We start from the raw sequence: 17,323 nt of genomic DNA on the forward strand, positions 1-17,323 counted from the left end.
TCTAGAAAGTTGGCTGCCATACTTTTGCCTGAACTTAAAAGTTCATATCCTAAGAAAAAGACATTGAGGTGGGCAATTCTTGATTTCTTGAAATTGAATTTGTATCCCTGAGAGGCAAAGCCCAGTATAATGGTATTCACCCTGTTCAAGTTCCTATCCATTGTCTGTCAGATAGATATCATCGACATATGACAATGCCTCGTCATCATAAATTTGTAGTAACTCTGTTACTCTTGCTGAAAATAACCCCGGGCTGTTCTTGAACCCTTGTGGGAGTCGACAAAAGTGATGTTGGTTTCCCATTATTGAGAAATCTGTCAAATACATTCAGGTGCTATGTTTTGACAAAAGAATCCGTTAGAAATGTCTAATGTGGTTTTATATTTTTCACGCACAACGCTATTCATTGATGCTGTACTATGTGCATTTTGCACTGCAAATGTTTTTGAACAAGAGTTCAGGTTCTGTAATCCAAAACTAGCCGATATGTATTCTCTGGTTTAGAAATAGAAAACAATGGATTGTTCATTGATGAGGTGCATGTTTCAATCACCCCTTGGTATTCAAGTTGATCTAAAATCTCCCTGACCTGTTTTTTTAGCTTCTTGCTTAATTGGGTACTGCCTTTGTGCAGTTGGTTGATTTCTCAATTGGATCTTATGGTGAGGTGAGTCCTCATCCCATCCTACATGATTCTTGTATAATGCTGGGGCTTGGGTAACTGCCCATTTCCTGGCATAAGTATATTTTAAATGTACTGGAACATGGTTGGAGAAGGCTGGCATAATAATGTCTTTGCCATGTGGGCATTCCCTGACAAATTCTGGTGGCCAGTCCTGTGTTGCTAGAAGTATATCATAACTAGGCTTTCCTGTTTTCAGTTTCTGTTTTTGGGAAATTCTGGTGGTGTTTTGTCAGTGTTTTCAGTGATTTCAATACCTCAAAAAAACAGTGTTTTTCGGTGGTTATTCATTTACGCGCCATAAAAACAACTGAAACAGTGTTTTACTGGTGTTTATGGAACGCTTTGCTTTTATTATTGCTTTTTCCATTTTTCTTCAGAAATTGTATACTGCTCTACATTTTAGAAGCTTTTTACAGCCTTGAAATACTTTCCATTGTCCTTTGATTCTGCAGCTCAGATTTAACAAGCATTTGCAATGCAATTGGCCTCGCATTTTTGTGAGTTTAAGCTATTGGCATTGTAAATGACATAGCCTTTTATTTAAGTTTTAAAAGCGAAAATAAAAATAAAAGGCATTGTTATTTGCAATGCAATAGCTCAAACTGGCGTAAATGCGAGACCTATTGCATTGCAAATGCTTGTTTTAAATGGAAGCGTGAATTGGTCACTCAGCAATTTGGAAATTACAATCTGTGTTCCAGAGTCGCTACCGGTCTCCCGCTCAGAGAGTGTTGCATTGCATTGTATCATCGATATAGCACCCTCACATGTGTTGTGTGCGTGAAGTGCTATTTGGCACTCCATTTGGTGTCTTTCAAATGAATGGCTGACTGCGCATATATTGCATTTTCTGAGTTGTTTACGCATGGGAATTGTTGGCCGCCTGTGCCATAGGAGCCAATATCTAAATTTGGTGTCTCCTCCAGCTCACATATAGCTCCAATACCTTTGGGTCGAGTTCCCGCTATATAATACTGCTGTGACTGCTAAACTGAATGGAGCATGATGTCTATTGCGACTGCGAGGTATCTGAAATACAAGTGTACTTCAATTAAAGCCCTGTTCTGTACAGCGCTTAGAAATGGCAGAAGTGCGGTATGATGTGCCACATAAAACACGCTACAATTTTTATTGTTTTTAAAGTGAATTGATACTTGGAAGAGAGGTTCACCTCACTTACACGCTCTGAAGAAGAGACACTTCCGCTCATGAGCCCAGTGTGCATTTGAGCTAGTCCCCCAGAGAGATCCCACCCCGGGAATAGATGTGCTGTTTGCATGAGACTTGAATCTGTTGTGCATATAAGATTGGACTTTCTATACTATGAAAACAGAGGAAGTAAACATGAAAGCCGGACCGGCATGGAAGTAGAACCTTCCTTGAACACTGGTGATGTGTCTCTTGCACATGTTTTCAGCAGGCGCTGCCATGTGTGACCCCCAGCATAAAACTAGACAATGTGTTATTATTGAATCTATCTTTTCTAAATCACCATCCGTACGTGGTCATGCAGTATACATATCAATAAGTTAACATTATGGCTTGGGTCACATTAATATTTCTTCTGGCTCTCGGTCGGACACATACGTTCCCATTTCTTACAGCTTGCATTTTCCCATTCACTTTCAAAATATTACCTCTGCCCATATTGACTTGGTGATTGATGGCTAGTGTGGTCGCCTTAAGAGCATAAGAACTATATTAGAAACTTTCATGGCTCTCTATTGCTCAGAGGAACAGCACCTAGCCATAACGGTGTATTCAATCATGTAAAGTCTCTAGTTGGCACAGGTTTTAATTTTTGAAATGGTGCTGTAATCGAGCATTGTTAATTAACAGGGTGGAACCTTACAGTGCATGTGAGGCAACATGCTAGCGCTTTACAAAGCACTAAGCTTATGAGTAAATGCAACTGATTCTGAACCTTAAAAATCGGGTTTTTAAAATATTAGTACATTTTACTCCTTAGGTTTAAAGCACAAATATTATAAACCAAATTGGTTCGCTTAATATGGAGCTATTTAAATGCTGTTGATTGTATATAATCTGAACTACCCATTTTCTTACTTCTTAAAGCTTTATTACGATTATAAATAAAATAAAAATATTATTTTTAGCCAATGTCCATATATCAGAAGAGGATGTTGCATTCTTTCGTCTTGCAGAGATGTTCCCTCTTGAGCTAAATATATGTTCACTTGACATAACTAACGTTTTTCAGATTCCTAAAGTTATACATGACCAGGACTCTGCTAATGTTAGTCATTAAAACTGTAGCAGTCTCAGTATTAAGAACATAACATAACTCCCCCCTTATCCATTCAGGGCAAATAGTGCAAATGATAAACGCAGGCCCAAACCAAGCAGGGCAAAGAGTGCCCATTTTTTGAATGAATATCTTTGCTATTTTACGATTATATTTGACATTTATGGCAAAGAGTATCCTTCGGTAATGAAATCACATCTCTGAACAAGCTAACAGAGTCTATAGACAGTTTTATACTGTTGGCAAGGCTGAGTCAGGAACTCTCACTAATCTCACAGGAATTAAGTGTTTTTTTTAAAAAGATGTGAGTTGGTTCACTCCCCTGTGCCATAAAGAACCGCAACAGTGATAACCCTCCAGGCAGAGACAGAGGGACAACATTTATCAGCCAGACCGATGTATCGCAGTAATGCTGAACATTATAGGCGAGTAAGGAGGGGGCAGGAGGGACTGGAAAAATCAGTAGGGGCCTTAAAGTAGTTCAGGTGAAATACTTAGACCGCAGTTAAAGACAAAGCAGTCCAATCCTCCATCACAATTCATTTTCAAAGTGATTAATTTCGACAGAGTGATGTTGTTTATTATAAATGAAAATGTCCCGAACCCGAAATTCCATTCTGCCTTTACAGGGAAGGCCTTCCACAGGAGAAGGCTAGAGCGCCTTCGGGGCTTCTCTGCGCAGCGAGTACAAGGAGCACACTCGCCAGAGAGCCCTTCTCTACCGCTCTGCTTTTCGTACACAGGGTTTATGAAGATGAGAGTCCGACGGCGGAAGCCCAGAGCCACTTTAGTTCTGAGTTTTGTCCTTTCTGAATGTTTCCAGAGTCTGCCTCTGTTTAACTCACTCTGACAGGGTGAAATTGGAGAACACAGAGGTAAACACTGGTCGTCCTGGCTGCCTAAGCATCAGGGGTCCAACCCCTGGGGACAGAAGTGGCAGAGACCCCATGACAGTGTTTAAGGCACCTGTTTCCTCTCCGCTATATATCCGGGATCTCTTCATATAGCTTCTCAGAAACACAACTCTACAAAGTGAATTCCACAAATAACTGCGTATTGCTCAATAAAAAACAAATGCATTTAAAACACCAATCTTGCATTTTAAAAGTCGTACTGAGTCTGAAACACTGAGGAAGGTGTCAGAGACACTCCTTTTTGTGGGTTTAATTCCTGCCTGATGAAACTTGAAGGTATTGCCTCTTTCCCCGCTGCCCACTCCTTTATTAACAACAAAACCTCGTTAAGTTAATGGTCTTTTGAAAGACCTGTTAAGTACTCGGGTGCGGTGGCAGTAAGATAGATGGCGGCAGACCACAACAGCAGACCACAACAGCACCTTTCTCCCAGCGTGAGTATGAAAAAAAATATTAAAAAACAAAGATTATAAAAATAAGAACAATTATTTATAAATAATTATTTAATAAAATGAATTATTTATTTAAAAAATATGCACACACAAAAATACCAAAAGTATTAATACTATAATTTAATTTATCTATATATCTGTTATGTAAATTTTAAAATGTATTTAAATAAAATTGAAATATAATCGAGTACATTTTTTAAAAAAATAATACTAAAGTATTAATACTCTTGTTTGTTATATGTAAAAATTAGAAAATTAAATTTTAAAATGAATAAAATTAATAAAGAAATATTATGGAATAAAATTAAATATATTTAATTAAAAAAATTATAAAAATTATTTCATCGAAAAAAATGTTACAAAATAAAATGAATATATGTTTAAATATAAAGAATTTATAGAATGTATTTGAATTTGAAAGAATCTTAAAATTCATTAAATGAAAAAGTTCCCACGCTTTATCATAGACTTCAATGCAAAGTTATGCCCTTCATTTATTTCTATAGCTGCGTGTATGTATTCCGGAGAGCAGTTTACTAAGTTCATTTGAAGCAACATGCGGGACAGAGCAGAACCAAATGGATCACGTAAAGAGGTAAGAACAGTTTAACAATAATTATGGAAGTTGTATTTGCATTTTAAAAATAGAACATATCGTAAATAATATATTAAAACACGAAGAACATAATAATATTTGAATATATTTATTAACAAAATATTTATTTATAACATTTTTTTTTTTGATAATCAACTTTATTTGGCATTTAAAACAACGTACAGTATTCATTGGGTGCAGCACGGTCAAATCACACAGCAAATTATTACAGATAAATCGTGTAAATCGGGTCTTCCATTTCCAGTCCATACCTGAGTTCACAGGGGTAAAGAGAAAGAGGCATAGGTCATACAGTATAACTTCGATAACTTCGATCATGGTGGTATCAGATTGAACCCTTTCCCCCAAACCTTATGGAACCGTTGCTCCCCTGGCCTCAAATAGGTCCTCCTCCTGGGTCCCGCACCAATCAACCCCCCTCCTCCACCTCCCCACTGCAGGCAGCACAGGTCATGATATGTCCCTTTTGGCTACTGCCAGCGCAGTCCCAAGGAGGCGCTTATCCGCCCCGGAACCATCCAAGCCATCAAAGACCCCCAATAGCAGCCTTATTGGCTCGTGAGGAACCTTCTACCCCAAGGCTCGTGTGAGCTCCTGCTCCACTCCCCGCCAAAACTGTGCTAGCCTAGGGCAGAGCCACACCACATGATAAAAATCCGCTGGTGCGAAACCACACCTTGCGCATTCCGGAGTAGGTCGCAGGCGGGCTCAAAAAAGGCGGTCGGGGAGAAGTAGGCCGCATGGAGATAGTAAATCTGGACCAGACGGAGTTTGGCTGAGGTGGCCAGGGTTCTGGGCGCCATAAGGGCATATCTCCAGTCCGCCTCCTCCAGGGGCCCCACCCATCCCTCCCAGCGAGTGCGCAGCGTGTCCAGGGACGCGGGCCGTTATTAACTAGGGAGCGATAGATGTGGTATTGCCCTCCCCTCCACAGATTCCCCATCATCACCTGGGCCTCTAGCGGGCTGAATTCCGGTAGGGGGACAGGGAGTGGGAGGTGGGTCTGGAGCGCATGGCGCAGTTGCAGGTACCTAAAGTGTTGGGTGTGGGAAAGGGCATGGTTCCGCTGCAGGTCCACGAAGGCCCGGATGTGGTCTCCTACTCAGACGTCCCCCAGGACCGAGACGCCCACCAGATCCCACCGGCGGAAGCCATCCAATGCTGCCACTTCCCAGAACAAGGTGCCATGCCACAGTGGTGTTTGTTTACTGAGCTTACGGTCCCAGCCGGTGTAGCACATAGCAGCCAGCCATGCCGTGAAGACCGATCTAGTGATGGATGCCATAGATTGTGACACATAGCTGCCATACAAGAGGGCCTGGATTTGTGGAAAATCCATCTCCTCGAGCTCCACCCGGTAAGCCAGGTCGGACCAGCCGCCCGCGTACCAGTCATGAAACGAGGAGCTTAGAGGCAATGTAGTAGAGGAAGAGATGAGTCACCCCCAGTCCCCCATCATTGGGGACGATACGGGTGCTTGCCAAAGACATGCGCGGGTGACCGTACCCCCATAGAAATCGGGTCAGGTGTTCATCAAGCTCACGGAACCAGGCGCGGGGAATGGGGATGGAAGTGTTCTGTAGGACATAGAGAAAGTGCAGGAGGACCATCATTTTAAACAGTGCACTTCTCCCTAGGGGATTAAGGGAGAGTGTCTGCCATCGTTCAAGATCGGCCTTCGTTCGGGCAACCAAGGGGGTGATATTCAGTGCCCACTCAAGATCCGACAACAGGGTCACCCATATCCCAAGGTATTTGACTGAATGTTGCCGTAGAGGGATATTTGACTGCTAGTCAAAGCAGTCTCTCTACGGGTGCAGTGGGACCAGTGTAGACTTGGCGGCGTTAAGTCGGAGGCCTAAGTCCTTTCGGAAGGCCGCGAGGGATAGCAGGTCCCTGGGGCCCGAGGTCGCTGGATCAGCCAGGTACAGAACCACATCGTCAGCATAAAGGGCAATTTTATCGATGTGGTTCTCATTCCATGCCCACCCTCGGTCAAGGGGATCATGGCGAATGATCAAGGCCAGGGGCTCCATCGCAAGCGCGAACAAAAGGGGTGAAAGGGGGTACCCCTGGTGCGTGCCTCTGCGAATTGGAAAGGCCTCGGAGAGCACCCCATTCACCAGCACCCGGGCCCAGGGACTGGCGTAGAGAACACCGACAAAACGGTGGAAGATAGGACCAAAACCCATTTCCGTCAGGACATCCTGCAGGTAGTCCCAGACCACCATGTTGAAGGCCTTCTTGAACTCCAGGAAAAGGAGGGCCAGGTAGGGGGAGAGTCAAGTGCGGTGAGCCAAGGCCAAGTGGAGGCGCCTGATGCAGTGACGGGTGCCTCTGGTGGGCATGAAGCCGCACTGGTCTGGATGAACCAGGTCCGACAAAAGAGGTTTAAGCCTCTGGGCTAATATGGTGGCGTAAAGTTTGATCTCCGAATTGAAAAGGGAGATAGGGCTGTAGTCTGCACAGGCGCACAGGCCGTTGAGGGCGGATGGGTCTTGGGAATGACCACTATTGTGGCCAGGTCGGATTCGGAGGGAAAGGAGCCAGTATCAGTCACATGATGAAAAAGGGCCAAGAGGTGAGGGGCAAGGGTGTCTCGGAAGGCGGCATAGTATTCTTGTGGGAACCCGTCAGGGCCAGGCCTCTTGCCAGAATGCAGTAGGGTAATGGCCTCAAGCACCTCCTCTAAAGTGAAGGGGCGATCCAAGGCTTCCCTGGACGCCCGCGGCAGAGAGGGCAGCCGGGCACCCGTCTCCTCCAGCAGGGCAGCCAGGGAGGCCTCGGCCAGTTGCCTCACACAGAGGGTCGTGTAGAAGCGTGCAAAGATGCCTGCTATGGCCTTCAAAGTCGTCTGCAGGGACCCATCCTGTACCCGGACCTCTGGGATGATACAGTGGACTCTGGGGTAGGACACTACATTGTGGAGGAGCTTGCCGTTTTTGTCACCCCATCCGTAGATCCGTGCCACAGAGGAGCGCCGGAGCATCTGGGCCGAGTCTAGGGAAATCTGCCGGATTTCTTTGCGGATCAGCGGGAGTTGCCTGGTAGGGTCTACGCGGTCGAAGAGTGTATGGTCCTCCTCCATCCGCGCTGCTCTGGACTCCAGCTCAACGAGACGGGCCAGCCGGCATGCACAAACCCCCTCAGGGGGGGAAGCGGGGAGCGGCAGGGCGCCCCAGTGCCAACCATCAGGCGCCCAGCAGGGCAATGCAGCAGTCAGGGAGGTCCAGGGTGAGGAGTTCCTTAGGGCCGGCCCCCGCCTAGCAAGGCTCACCCAGGACCCCAGTCCCAGGGAGGGCCGGGCACCGTCACCCACCAGGGGGAGAGACGGAGGTCAGTTGATCAGTGCCGGTGTGGCTGCCGTGAGAGGTAAGACCCATCTGTCTCTCCCTCCCGGGGTCTCTACGTCAGGCGGGCTAGCTCGGCCGCAAAGTAAACTCACTGTGCCCCCAGGCAGCGGCACCAGCACGCCAGTTTCTCAGGTCTGCTCCAGTCAGTCATCTCACCAGGCACCAAGCCAGCCGACGACCGGTCTTCCGACTCCCAGACGGCCTGGGGGGCCGCCAATACCTCGCAGCTCCCGGCCGCTGAAGAAGTAGAATCCCTGGGGTTTCCGGGACCAGCGTTGACCTCAGCCCCGCCGCCCCGCCGCCAGTTATGGACCAAAGCGGGACTCCTCCGGTGTGGCAGCCACGGGCTCAGGCAGGAAGGGGCAGGCAGGGACAGCCCGTAAGGTAGCACATCCAGCAGGCCGGGGCGCATCAGGAGGCTGCCATCTTCTCACAGCGCCCAGCCAGGACACCAGCGCTGCGGTGATATCAGGGGCAACGCCTGTTCAGCGCTCGCCGTCTCCCTCCGCCCCAAGGTCCCAGAGGCCCAGCCGGAGTCTCTGTTGTGGCGCGGGCTGGGGAAAGTCGCCACGGGGCTCTCGCGGAGGAGGCCACCAGCTATCCAAGGGCAGAGCAGGGGGTCGCCATTTTGTCCTAGCGCCAACCCTCCGGGCCGAGAAGAGCCTCACAAACCTCGAGGATGGCCGGCGGGGCCCAACGATGCAGCAGCCGGAAGCGCTGATGATAACAGACTCAGGCAGGTAGGTTGTAGGCAAGAAGGGGCACTGTAGTGGACAGGATCAAGGCGGATGACGGACGGGGGGTCTAGAGCACTCTCAAAGTGCGACCGCCATCTTGACGCCTTCAACAAAATTATTTTCAATAATTTTATTTGTACATTTGCTAAATAAATATACATAATAATCATATTTTAATAACTGTTTAATTCAACTTTAATGTTTAATTATACATATTAATAATAAATTGTCCTTTTTTTCTGTTTGTTGCAAAAAATGACGTATACGCGTAAACGTGCATGGACGCGGCCATTTTGAAGAGCGTCGTTGGACAATGCAGCAGCAAGCAGATCTGCGCTCTGGTAGGAAACATTTAAAACTTTATTTATAACAAGTTTATTGATTAGAAGTATATCTATTGTAAGGAGAGAATAAGGGGAGGTTGCAAATGTTAGGTTTGATGTTATGCTTACTATATTAGCATGTCGCCGATCATTTAGCTAGAGTATGCCTTTGTCGGATCGCCTGTTTAGAGTATGAAATGGTAATAATGTAAAATATTGTTGAAAAAAAAAGATTAAAGTATAGTTTATTTAATGAAATGTAATGTTTATGGAGAAATTAACATGTGTACAACAAAAAAGTCAAGAAGAAGATCGAATTTGTGGATTTTGTGTTTTTTGGACTTATTTTCAATGGACATGGTTTAAGGATTATGGTTTTTGGGTAACAGAAATTTTAAGAAGATTGTCTGCAAGGATTTTATTTTGCCGAATCGGGATCTGATTTTTTTGAGAAGAAGATGGATTTTGGATTTGATTTATGGAGGATTGGAGATGGATTATTTTTAGTATTGGGAGATCGTTTTGGAACAAAGAAGACTTCAAAAAGATTATGGATTTTGTTTTTTACTTGCAAAATGGAATTCGTCCTTGGAATGACTTCTTTTTACACACATGGAATGCAGTACTCATCTATGGAGAATGGAATGCAGAAAATGGGCATTTTTTGGGAAATCGACTTTTGGAAAATTTGGAGAGGTTTTCTGGTTGGATTATACTTTTCTGTGGATATATTTTGGGGAAAAAGAAGAAAAAATAGAAGAAAGAAGATGTCTTCAGGTAAGGTGACCCGACATTTATATTTTGAAAAATGTTTTCAGAAAAATGCCAATTACATTGAAATGTTATAGAAATTTAGGGCAAAGCAGGAAAAAAATGTTTAAAGTTTTCATAAAAATGGAGAATGTTAGCAACATTATCAAGGTAGTCTAAAGCCACACACAACGAAAATTGTTGTAAAATAGCCAATAGTCTCTCAGACATTTCTTTTGATTTTTTGGAGATTCGTGGATTTAGACTACCTGTTAATGTTTGGGAGATTCTCATTTCTTGGAAACTTTGCTCCTTCTTCAAAGTTTCCAAAAAATTATAGAAGTTTGGGTGAGGTTTTCCAATTATATGGTTGAAGGAGTTATGCCATCCCTCTATCTCATTGTTTGTCTTTGCTTCTCGTTCTAAACAGCTCGTGTAGCAGTTCCACCACTCCACATGGAAAGGTGGCTTCCTCCTGCCACCCAACCTGCTTAGATGCCCAATCCATGTGTCCTCAAAATATTTTCGTAAGGGTGCCAATTTATCTTCATTTTCAGTAAAAAATTCAGATTCTGTAATTGCAGTATAGTACTCGTCTACACTTTCAGGAGGAACAAAGTAAAGAGAAGTTAGGTTTTTTAGTTCGTATTGTAGTTTGCAATCCTTAGAATAATTTACAACCAGGGATGTTTTTTGTAATTTACTTTAATGCCTGGGAAAAATGGAAAGAACATCCCTGAATTTGGGTATCCGTTTACGTTTTGGTGATCACATTGATCATTGCAAATTCAAAATCAATAATGATTTTCCTAGGACTTTTGTTGGAGGTTTTGCTTTTAATCACTGATAAAAGCTCAGTGTAGGTTGTAGATTGTTTGACAGGTAGCAAGCTGTACACTAAGTTGTTGTTAATTTTAGCATGAATAGTGTAAATTTGAGTGAATGGATGGGGCTTGCTTTTCAACGTCCCATCCATCATCCAAATGTCACTATTCTCTAATTTGACAAGGTTGCAGGGTGTACTAAAGATAAGTATACATTTTTGAGGGTTTTGGTTGTCGTGCAGGAGGAAAGGTTCATTAGAAAAATAAATAGTGAGTTCTTGCAGAATGTTAATATCAGAAAAGGTATGTGGAGTGGTTGTATTGGTGTTACTTGCCTGCTTTTGTCTTTGAATTATTCTCCTCAGATTTGGAATTATAGGCATACTACTAGCTATATGACTGGGGACATGCTGAGCAACCTCCCTTAAAATAGAATCCGAAGTGTCATTGGAGGTGCTTGCAATATCTTTCATCTCATTTATAGTTTCTCGAATTTCTATGTCCATTGCAGAGGCAGAGTGGTGGTGTTCAGTTGTATTTATGATTGTTTCATCAAGAGAAACCGCTCTGCCTTTGCAATGGCTTGAGTAATATTGCATGCACCTCCAATGTCTTCGTGGTTCACTTATTCTCTTCTTACAATATAAATATCCAGTATATTTCAGTAGTCTGTTTCCTTATTTGATTTGATGTATCTTGCTGTTTTGTCAGATGACATTATCTGTAACGAGAAAGAAAAAGATTTTGTCATAAAATGGTTATTTAACTTGTAAATTTTTAAACATTTTCAAGTTTTCACCCCTACACTATTCATCACTTTCTCTACTGCTGCATCTTCCTGGAGTTAGAATAGTAAATCATACCCCTACACTATCCATCTTTTTCTCTACTGCTGCCCCTTCATGGAGTTAGAATAGTAAATCATACCCCTGCACTATCCATCACTTTCCCTACTGCTGCACCTTCCTTGAGTTAGAATAGTAAATTGCACCCCTACACAATCCATCACTTTCCTTACTGCTGCACCTTCCTGGGTTAGAATAGTAAATCATAAAATGGTTATTTAACTTGTAAATGTTTAAACATTTTCAAGTTTTCACCCCTACACTATTCATCACTTTCTCTACTGCTGCATCTTCCTGGAGTTAGAATAGTAAATCATACCCCTACACTATACATCTTTTTCTCTACTGCTGCCCCTTCATGGAGTTAGAATAGTAAATCATACCCCTCCACTATCCATCACTTTCCCTACTGCTGCTCCTTCCTTGAGTTAGAATAGTAAATTACACCCCTACACAATCCATCACTTTCCTTACTGCTGCACCTTCCTGGGGTAAGAATAGTAAATCATACCCCTACACTATCCATCACTTCCCCTACTACTGCACCTTACTGGAGTTAGAATAATACATCATACCCCTACACTATCCATCACTTTCCCTACCGCTGCATGTTCCTGGAGTTAGAATAGCAAATTACCTCCCTACACTATCCATCACTTCCCCTACTGCTGCACCTTCTTGGAGTTAGAATACTAAATTACACCCCTACACTATCCATCACTTTCCCTACTGCTGCATTTTCCTGGAATTAGAATAGTAAATTATACCCCTACACTATCCATCACTTTCCCTACTTTTGCACCTTGCTGGAGTTAGAATAGTTAATTATACCCCTACACTATACATCACTTTCCCTACTGCTGCACCTTCCTGGAGTTAGAATTGTCAATTACCCCCCTATACTATCCATCACTTTCCTTACTGCTGCACCTTCCTGGAGTTAGAATAGTAAATTACACCCCTACACTATCCATCGCTTTCCCTACTGCTGCATCTTCTGCAGTTAGAATAGTAAATTACCTCCCTTAACTATCTATCACTTTCCCTACTGCTGCACCTTCCTGGAGTTAGAATAGTAAATCATACCCCTACACTATCCATCACTTTCCCTACTGCTGCACCTTCCTGGAGTTAGAATAGTAAATCATACCCCTACACTATCCATCACTTTCCCTACTGCTGCATCTTTCTGGAGTTAGAATAGTGAATTACCACCCTACACTATCCATCACTTTCCCTATTGCTGCACCTTGCTGGAGTTAGAATAGTTAATTATACCCCTACACTATCCATCACTTTCCCTGCTCCTGCACCTTGCTGGAGTTAGAATAGTAAATCATACTCCTACATTATCCATTATTTTCCCTACTGCTGCATCTTCCTCGATGTAGAATAGTAAATTACACCCCTACACTATCCACCACTTTCCCTACTGTTGCACCTTGCTGGAGTTAGAATAGGTAATTATATCCCTACACTATCCATCACTTTCCCTACTGCTGCACCTTCCTGGAGTTAGAATAGTAAATTACACCCCTAAACTATCCATCACTTTCCTTACTGTTGCACCTTCCTGGAGTTAGACTAGTAAAACATACCTCTACACTATCCATCACTACTGCTGCGCCTTCCTGGGGTTAGAATAGTAAATCATACCCCTACTCTATCCATCATTTTCCCTTCTGCTGCACCTTCCTGGTGTTAGAATAGTAAATCATCCCCCTACACTATCCATCGTTTTCCTTACTGCTGCTCCTTCCTTGAGTTAGAATAGTAAATTATACCCCTACACTATCCATCACTTTACTTCCTGCTGCACCTTCCTGGAGTTAAAATAGTAAATTACACTCCTACACTATCCATCACTTTCCCTACTGCTGCACCTTCCTGGAGTTAGAATAGTAAATCATACCCCTACACTATCCATCACTTTCCCTACTGCTGTATCTTTCTGGAGTTAGAATAGTGAATTACCACCCTACACTATCCATCACTTTCCCTACTGCTGCACCTTGCTGGAGTTAGAATAGTTAATTATACCCCTACACTATCCATTACTTTCCCTGCTGCTGCACCTTGCTGGAGTTAGAATAGTAAATCATACCCCTACACTATCCATTATTTTCCCTACTGCTGCATCTTCCTGGATGTAGAATAGTAAATTACACCCCTACACTATCCATCACTTTCCCTACTGTTGCACCTTGCTGGAGTTAGAATAGCTAATTATATCCCTACACTATCCATCACTTTCCCTACTGCTGCACCTTCCTGGAGTTAGAATAGTAAATTACACCCCTAAACTATCCATCACTTTCCTTACTGTTGCACCTTCCTGGAGTTAGAATAGTAAAACATACCTCTACACTATCCATCACTACTGCTGCGCCTTCCTGGGGTTAGAATAGTAAATCATAGCCCTACTCTATCCATCATTTTCCCTTCTGCTGCACCTTCCTGGTGTTAGAATAGTAAATCATCCCCCTACACTATCCATCGTTTTCCTTACTGCTGCTCCTTCCTTTAGTTAGAATAGTAAATTATACCCCTACACTATCCATCACTTTACTTCCTGCTGCACCTTCCTGGAGTTAGAATAGTAAATTACACTCCTACACTATCCATTACTTTCCCTACTGCTGCTCCTTGCTGGAGTTAGAATAGTAAATTACGCCCCTATACTATCCATCACTTTACTTACTGCTGCACCTTCCTGGAGTTAGAATAGTAAATTACACTCCTGCACTATCCATCACTTTCCCTACTGCTGCACCTTCTTGGTGTTACAATAGTAAATGACACTCCTAAACTACCGAGGAATTTCAATCACATTTACATTTTTTATTGTTAAATTTACCTTTTTCGAATGGATTTGTAGACGCTTTGCTGCAAAATGTATTTTCTGTTGTTCTTATTTGCTGCACTTCTTTTTTCAAATGATGGTCTGTCCACAATGTCATTTACAAAATGTAATTAATATACTGCATTTTTAAAAATATTCCTTTGATGATGTCAAAAAAAATATTGGACTTTTTTAACTTTAATGTTCTATTTAGTTTAATTTATGTTCACGTAATATGTAGTTGTTTTCAAAAGAGTTTTAAAACATTTATTAATTTAAAAACATATTTGCATTGCTTTTTTGCTAGATCAGTATTTTAAAAGAAGATTAATTATTGCATTGCTTTTATATGTTACTTCATCGTTCTTACCTTTGGTAGTTAAATTTTGGTGGCTTTATAACTTTTCAGAATTTATTGGATTTTACTGGATTCAAAATGGTGTGTTTTCACAATCTGAAAAAATATGTAGTTTATGCATATTTTACTTTACTGATGTGTAATAGCGTTTGCAAACTGTTTGTGGATTAAAAAGCAGTTAATTACAAACAGGTTAATGGTGCTTTTTGAAAAAATGTACCTGATTACAAGTAGTCCTTTTGATTTTGGTGCGTTGAGTCTTTGTAGGGTTGGTAAATGATGGTCCTTTTTTTCGACTAAACTTTATAAAACACTCATATTATCTGTGTAGGGTAAGAATGAGATTTTAAAGGGTATTTTCATTTTTTTAAAACCCTAATATTTTGAGTGAAAAATGTCGCAGTTATTGTAAACATTTATTAATTAGTAAAAATTGTGCGAGAAATTAAGAAATTTTATTCAACATATTTATTTCATTTACAACATTGGTTTTTACTTTTTGGAGAGATGCATATGCATTCTTGAAAACATCCATATAATTAATAATACTTTCAATTGGTTACCTTATTTTATGAAGATATTTTCAAATCTGTTCGGTTTTCTTTTAATCTTTTATGGATTGCGATGTTTTGTCCTCATAAAAATATTCAGTAAGGTGAACAAATTGAAATTAAACAACATAAAGCTTACTAAATATTTTTCATTTGTTTTATTGTTACATATTTCATTTCTTTTTAGATTTATTATAATCACATTTTAATTTAAAACATAAATAAAGACGTTTTCTTATGTGACTTGAAAAAATCTTTATAATAATCTTTTCAAAAAATATAAAGTACTTACATCTCTTCTTACTTTGTAAAAATGACGACAATATTTTTTATATTAATGTCAAATTTTTCACAAAATCTGAAACATAATAATGTTTTCGTTTTAATAATATGTTAATAATTTATTTTTAAATTAGAGATCTTTACTTGGGTTTGTGTTAAAACTTACTTGTTTGTACGATAGGAGTTGTATCTTTTTCGTAGGATTTCTTCAGTGTGGCAAGAGGTCAGTGGGTCAGTAAGTTGTGATTGCTCTCTCTGGTAGTAGAATTACTACTGAATTCAAAAGGGAGTATTACTCATATTTAAAGGTTTTTATGATTGTCATCATAATTTTCGAGAAAAGTATCGTTAAGATGTTTTTTTTTAAAGTATGTATTTGCTGTGAAAACATGTAATTTAAATTTGCATTTTAAAAGTGTGTCTTTTGTGCTCAGAGTATCCTCTTGACCTCCATTTTGTTTTTGTGTTTCTTTCATGAAAAGAGTTGTAGGACTCTTTTTTGGCATTAACTATAAAATGGCGGCTATGTTTTTATTTTGCTGTTTCTAAAATCATTCGCTTGTTCTTGTGATTAATATTAATTTTTGGGGTATTACTGAAAAAGATTTCAACACATTTTTATATTATTTAAAAAACGGGTAATATTTGAGTACCTATTTAATTACTCGAGTACCTTTTTTAATACTCAAGTATTAATTTTTTTTAAACCATGCTTATTTTCTTAATATACGTTCAGTTCTCTACTATTTTTTAATAATCTTCCCCACCCAAAACCCCTATTTTCCCTGCATCCCGTCCCAGGGGTTATTGTACAAAATAAAAAATATATATATTTCCTTTAAATATGTGTTATAATGGCATGCGTTGTATTTGTTTTCGTTGTAATGGTACTTTTCCATTACTATTACTATTTTGCGTTGTAATGGTAAGCGTGGTATGCATTGTAATAGTATGCGTTTCAGTGACATACATCCATAAAGTCCTTGTCAGGACCTTGAGACAGTTGTAGTTTAACTGTGTAATTCAATTAATTCTTGTATTTGATTAAGTAATTCCTTGTCCGACATTGCTTCAATGTCAGGATGAGCTGTGTGGCCAGCTAAAATCTGCGGGGTCATATTTAGTCCTTTGGCCCCACTCACTTTGATCTACCGCTCACTGCATACACGGACATGCGCTAACTTAATTTACCTGTCATCAGGCTTGAGCGAGCCCACCACGGGGTCACATATAGCCTCTCGGGGATACATTAATGCACACATTGAATGCGCCCGTCACCGGGATGGAGCGAAGAGACCTCGGGGTCACTCGGCCTGGTGTTTTCTAACTCCCTTGACTAGACTAGAACAGATTCGGTTTTTAAGCGATAATGATAAACGTGTTACCTTGGGAACGATCACCTTCACTATAAGAGCACCAGTAGACCCGCACTATCTAATAGGTTAGAGCTAACGGTCACATCATCTATCCTTATGTTGTATTCATCAGACAATTGACTGGAATGATTTTCCATATTAGATACGAT

Source organism: Lissotriton vulgaris, chromosome 4_1 (genome assembly GCF_964263255.1).
Source record: "Lissotriton vulgaris chromosome 4_1, aLisVul1.2, whole genome shotgun sequence".
In the NCBI taxonomy this organism is placed as follows: Eukaryota; Metazoa; Chordata; class Amphibia; order Caudata; family Salamandridae; genus Lissotriton; species Lissotriton vulgaris.